The sequence below is a fragment of the Tamandua tetradactyla genome, chromosome 14, assembly GCF_023851605.1.
Source record: "Tamandua tetradactyla isolate mTamTet1 chromosome 14, mTamTet1.pri, whole genome shotgun sequence".
In the NCBI taxonomy this organism is placed as follows: domain Eukaryota; kingdom Metazoa; phylum Chordata; class Mammalia; order Pilosa; family Myrmecophagidae; genus Tamandua; species Tamandua tetradactyla.
Genome location: NC_135340.1, coordinates 22,184,253 through 22,191,048, shown reverse-complemented (window position 1 = coordinate 22,191,048; position 6,796 = coordinate 22,184,253). Strand labels below are relative to the sequence as shown.

The window sequence follows — 6,796 nt, the reverse complement described above, 5'->3', positions numbered from 1 at the left end:
CTTTCATACTCTAAAGAATAGACTAAATGTGGCACACCAAAATCAACTCTTTAGAAATAAAAGGCATCCAAATCAGAAAGGAAAAAGTAAAACTTTCCCTATTTGTAGATGATATGATCCTATATGCAGAAAATCCTGAGAAATTTACACACTGAAGTGCCTAGAGCTAATAAATAAATTTAGCAAAGTGGTGGGGTACAAGATCAATACCCCCAAATCAATAGTGTTTCTGTACACAAGCAACAAACAATCAGAAGAGAAATCAAGAAAAAAATTCCATTCACAATAGCAGCTAAAAGAATCAAATATCTAGGAATAACTCTGACCAGGATGTAAAGGACCTGTGCCTAGAAGACTACAAAATATTGCTAAAAGAAATCAAAGAAGATCTAAATAAATGTAAGAACATTTAGTCTTCATGGATTGACGGACTAAATATTGTTAAGGTGTCAGTGCTACTCAAAGCAGTTTACAGATTCAGTGCCATCCCAATCAACATTCCAACAACCTTCTTTCCTGAAATGGAAAAGCTAATAATCAAATTTATATGGAAGGGTAAGTAGTCCCGAATAACTAAAGCTACCTTGAAAAAGAAGGATAAAGTTGGGGTTCTCACACTTCCCTATCTTAAAACTGTTACAAAACAACAGTAATCAAAACTGCACGGTACTGGCGCAAGGACAGACATATAGACCAATGGAATCTAACTGAGAGCTCAGAAATCAACCCTCACATTTATGGCCAATTGATTTTTGATAGGGTGACAAAGACCACTCAATTGGGAAAGAATAGTTCCTTCAGCAAATGGTGTTGGGAAAATTGGATTTCCATTTATCAAAAAAAAAAAAAAACACATCACATCATATGCAAAAAACACTCAAAATGGATCAAAGACTTTAATATAAGAGCAGGAACTATCAAACTCCTAGAAGAAAACGTAGGGAAGCATCTTCAGGACTTTGTGTTAGGCAGTGGTTTCTTAGACTTTACACTCAAAGCACAAGCTACAAAAGAATAAATAGATAAATGGGACCTTGTCAAAATTAAAATTTTTTGCACCTCAAAAGACTTTATCATGAAAGTACAATGACAAACTACACAAGGGGAGAAAATATTTGGAAGCCACATATCTGATAAAGGTTTAACACTCAGAATATATAAAGAAATCCTTCAATTTAACAAAAAGACAAGCAACCCAATTAAAAAATGGGCAAAAGACTTGAATAGACATCTCTCCAAAGAAGTTATACAAATGGACAGAAAGCACATGAAAAGATTCTCAACATCATTAGCCATTAGGGAAATGTTAATCAAAACCACAACAAGATACTATTTCACACATATTAAAAAGGCTGCTATTAAAAAAACAACAGGTGCTCGCTTCAGCAGCACATATACTAAAATTGGAACGATACAGAGAAGATTAGCATGGCCCCTGTGCAAGGATGACATGCAAACTCATGAAGCGTTCCATATTTTTAAAGAAAAAAAAACAGGAAATAAGTTGTATTAGCTAGGATTCTCTAGAGAAACAGAATCAGCAAGAGATATTACAAATATAAAATTTATAAAAGCATCTCATGAACCATAGGGATGTAGAGTCCAAGGTCTGTAGGGCAGGCCATGAGCTGGCAGCTCCAATGAGAATCCTCAGTGAACTCTCAGGAGAAGCTGGCTGGCTGAAGCAGGAAGAGTAATTGTCTCTTCTGAATCTGCAATCAGCTGTGGATGCAGCCAATGTGATAATGATTTAAGTCCATGAAATGTCCTCATAGAAACAGATAGACCAGCACTTGCCTGACCAGATGACTGGACACCACCAACTGGCCAAGTGACACATAAACTTGACCATGACACAAGTGTGAAAGAGGATGTGGAAAAAAATAGGAACACTCAGCCATTGCTGGGTGGCAATGTATAATGGCACAGCTGCTATGGAAGACAATTTGGTGGTTCCTTAGAAAGCTAAGTATAGAAATGTTCTATGACCTGGAGATTACACTTCAAGGCATGCACTCAAAAGAATGTAAAGCACTGACTTAGATATCCTTACACCAATATTTTTAGCAGCATTATTCACGGACAGATATCCTTACACCAATATTTTTAGCAGCATTATTCACAATAGCCAAAATATTAGAAGCAACCCCAGTGATCATCAAGCAAGCCCAAGAGATAAATGGATAAATAAAATGTGGTATGTCCTTGCAATGGAATATTATTCAGCTGTAAAAAAGTGAAGTGCTGGTAAATGCAACAACATTGATGAACTTTGAAGACATCATGTTGAGTGATATAAGCCAGACACAAAAGGACAAATATTGTATGATCTCACTGATTTGAAACAATTAGAATAAGCAAACTTAGAGTCAGAATCTAGACTATAGTTACCAGGGGATTGGGGTGAGAATAGGGAATAGGAAGTTAAGGCTTAAAACGTACAGTGTTCCTCTTTGGAATGATGGAAATGTTTTAGTAATAGATGATGGTGGTAGTAGCACAACATTTGAATGCATTTAACAGCACTGAAATATATATCTGAATATGATTAAAAGGGGAACTAGTAGATTTTATATGGTAACAATAATTTTTTAAAAATCCATGGAATTACACTACACAATGAGCCCTAAGTTAAACTCTGGACTTTAATTAATAGTACAATTATAAAAGTGTGCTATCATCAATTGTAACAGGTTTTCCATACCAATGCAAGGTGTTGATGGTGGGGTGGTATAAAGGAATTCTGTGTTTTATGCATGATTGTTCTGTAAACTGACAACTTCTCTAAAAAAGGAAAAGAAAAGACTTTTTAGAAGTAAAGTTCCTGCAGAATAGAAAACACCCACGTGAACTGCATGCAGGAGAATCAGCAGATTTTGCTTTGATGTTCCAGATTCTTCTGTGGTGTCAGGGTTTTGAATTCCAATAAAATTCAGCAAACAGTTATTGAGTGCTAAATGAGACAGATTGCCCTGTTGGGCTCTGGGAACGTAAAGGATGAGTAAGAAATGATATCTGTCTTGGAGATGCAAAACTTTGCCTGGGAGACTGACTCTGGGATAACCGGGATACAAAATAAACACCACCTTAGTGTTATGTTTATAAGCTATAGAAAGCAGGTAAAGGATCAGTTGATTTCATCTAAGATGGGAATAGTAGAGGGGAAAGGGATGACTGGCAAATCCAGAGAATGCTTCAGAGAGAAGGTATCTTTTGAGTTGGGCCTTGAAAGATAAATGGGTTTTTGTCAGGTGGTGATGGGGGTAGGGAATGGCATTCCAAGCAGAGCATATCATATTTGCAGTCACAAAAGATTGAAAGAAAATGGAGAAAATCCAGTGTGGTGGGGCATTGGTGAAAATAGAAGGGGAGGGCTAAAAGGTGAGTCAGGGTTGGTAGGGTAGAAAGGACTTGATATGCCCGGCTAATAAGTTGGAGCTTTACCTATAGGTAGAAGGGAACCATTTATATTTTTAAGCAGGAAATAAAATAATCAGACTTATATGAGGACAAGAACTCAAACGGTAGTATGGAAGACAGGTACATGTAGATAAATTTCAACCAGGGATACCAACTTAGTGACAGTTACCTTAATACTTCACTCATAAGTCCTCATTCATAAGAAGAGTTAGGAAACCAAGTTAATTCATAGCAAATTGAAAGCAGAGAATATATGTGAAGATTTTTACCAGAGGATATTTTTTAATGATTTGCCCTATTCCTGATATTTCAAGTGCCTCTCTCAATCTCTCAACCGCTATTCCTTTCTGTACAAGATAGCTTGAAGCATTTCTTTACACCAGACCACCATGTTTCTATGATATATTCCCACTATCACAGCCACAGCTCATTGAGTCAGAGATTCACACAAGGCACTAAAACAGCCATCGCTAGCCTAAGTGGAATCTGTCCAGTGACAGGTATCCTTTATTGACAAGAGCTATTTAATGGTTAGATTCCCTCAGAGAGTCTGAGAGAACTCACAGAAAACACTATGGCAAAGAAGTCAAGAGACACAAAGAGAAAAGTCCACAGAAGCCATGAGGAAGACGCTAAGAGGCCAAGAGAAGAGCAGAGATGGTCAGAAGCAGCAGAAAAGAAATATGCTGAGGCAATGAGGAGCTGGAGTCGCAAACGGCCCTCGTGAGGGCTCCTCCTGAGGCTCCAGAGCTACTGCCACAGTTACAGCCCCTCTTCTCACCATTAGAGCCGGAACCTCACCTGGCCAGGTTCCGGTGCCAAGAAGCTGACTGTGGAACTGCTCAAATTGTTTCCTGCTCTCTCCTCCTTCCTGCATCTGTAAAAAGTAAATTCAAATTAACAGAGATAACTTGTATGTCTCTGTTTCTTGCAAACTGAAGGAAACTAACACATCTCACTCACTGAGTGAGCATTTCTTCAGTTAGTAATATGTGCCAGGCACTAGGACAAGAATTGTATGTACAGAATCTTGTATAACCCCCACGCAGTCCTAGAGCTAGGTTCTTTCATTATCCCCGTTTTACAGATGAAGAAAGGAACTCTGAAAGGTGAAATGGTGCCCAAGGTCACATGGCCAATGAGTGGCAGAACCAGCTCTGCATCCAGTCCATTGGGTTCTAGCAATGGCATTTTTGGCTTTTATACCTTTATGACAGAGGTGACTAGCTGCACCCCCAAACTTATGCTCCCCCTTCCATAGAACACAATCATTGCTAGGAGTTCCTGCCTGGCTGGTCACCATGTCCCCCAACCTTCCTTGCTCCTGTGGAGTCATGTGACCAGCTTTTGCCAGTGGAATATGAGCTTTGGTGTTGAATGTCACCTGTGGGCCGAGCACAGCTTCTCCAAACTCTCCACTTCTGCCAGCTGGATGGGGATAACACCAGGCTCCAGGGAACAACAGAGCCACAACGTGGAAGAAACCAAACAGGAACACCTGTGTTATAAGGTTACATGAGCAAGAAATTAACTGAGAATTTGGGGTAAACTTGTTCCACACTCTGTCTGTAATAGCTCTATTGCGTCTTTTATTGCCTGATGGGTTGAGTGCAGTACAGCAGGCTTAAAGCTTGAAACTCTCAGATGTCCTTGTAGGTTACCCAACACATTGTTAAAGGACTGAGGGAATTACCTCAAATTGCTGTGTTTTCCCACATCAAGAGCATCTCCCTCTTTTTATTCAGCATAACGGAAAAAACAGGAGGTGTTATGAAACACAGAGTATGTTTGTAAACACACTGTTCTCATATCTTCACAAAATCCTTGAAACTAAGGAGGAAAAAACAGCAACAAGGCTTTGAGCCTAGTAGTGCCTCTCATCTGTTAGGAACTCCATTCTAGTCCAACTTATATTTAGATGTCACTTCCTATTTTACACCTCCGCCTGCTGACTTGCAGCCACTTTTGGTGTGAAACACAACACCTGTTTAATGGGCGCACAAGAGTTGACACAGCTGCTTTCAATAGTAAGCAAAAGAGTAACTCACCTGGGGAAAGTCAGCGTGACTAGAAAAGACAAAAGCTAGGAATTTGGAGAGTTTGCCTATGCTACTCTTTCCTGGTTGTGGAGTGTATCTTCTATATGGGCAACTGAGATACATCGCTTGGGGCCTTCTAAGAAGATGTAGCTTGCAGCTTAGAATTATCTGCCTGAGGGATAGAGGAGAGAACATTTAGCTGCTAGTTCCCATTCTCCATCGGCCAAGGGTTGCCTTATGGAATGTTCAAGGCTTTGCTCTCTCTGATTGCATTCGTGAGTGTCAGATCCAGCAGGAGACTGTACCACTCTCAGACATCAGAGAGGCCTCGTTAAGGTAGGAGGGAATATGAGGTTAGGTACCAGTGATGCCTGACAGACTCCAGTGCAAGAAACTGCAAGTGGGATGTGAGTCCAGTAGTTTCTGGTGCCATAGTCCAAAGCCACTGCCCACACTACTGCTTACCTGACCTGGGGGGAAAGAATGCAGGCCTGGGAATTGGGGTATTTGCCTTAATTCTGGATGGAATGCTGCTTGCTGCTTGTCTCAGGCAAACCATTTAATATCTGGCCCTCAGTTTATCTCCAAAAAGGGAATATTGAACAATTCATTATTTCCCAATATGTGTACAATGGTTTGCTGATGTTGAAGAATGTTAATTAACAGGTATAGCTGGGAAGAAAGGGTTTTGTGGCTAAATAAAATTGGTAAATGGAGCTAAACAAAGTTATACAAATTTCTTCACTGAAGGATAACACATACTGTACAAGATCTGTTATTTGAGAAACATCCCAGATAACTAAAAAGTTGCTTTTTATGTTAATATTTACTGAGCACCTACTGTTTTCTAGGAATCATGCTAAGAACATCCCCTTTATTCTTTCATTCATCATTTATTCAAAAAAATATTTGTTGTGCTCCTGCACTGACACCACATTATTCCTGGAACTGTAGAAATCTCCATTAACAAGACAAAGTCCCTGATTTTTAACTTGTGGATGAGGAGGGGGAAGCAAACAGGTAAACAAAGACATGAACAAAAGATTCACATGCACCATCTCATCTTATTCTCCCTACAACTTGTGAGACAGGGACTATTTTTATCATGTGTATTTTTAAAATGATGAGACTGAAAATTAAAGAGAGAAAGTCATAACAGAGGAAATGCCTGAGCTAGGACTATATCTGCATTAAAGTCTGCTTTATTATTTATTTATTTTTTTGCATCAGGTACATAGAATTGGATTCATTAGTATCTTAGTCCATTATATACCTTATCATTGATTGACAAGAAACTCATGCCCATAACCACAGTAATCTGAAACACTCTGCCTCAT

At 39.2% G+C, this 6,796-nt stretch overlaps 1 non-coding gene across 1 annotated transcript; it reads left to right on the top strand.

Moving 5' to 3' along the window:
- Window positions 1–1,373: 1,373 nt before the first annotated feature.
- Window positions 1,374–1,480, top strand: LOC143656696 (U6 spliceosomal RNA). Its single transcript, XR_013162599.1, has one exon. It is a non-coding gene; the product is annotated as a U6 spliceosomal RNA (small nuclear RNA).
- Window positions 1,481–6,796: the final 5,316 nt, after the last annotated feature.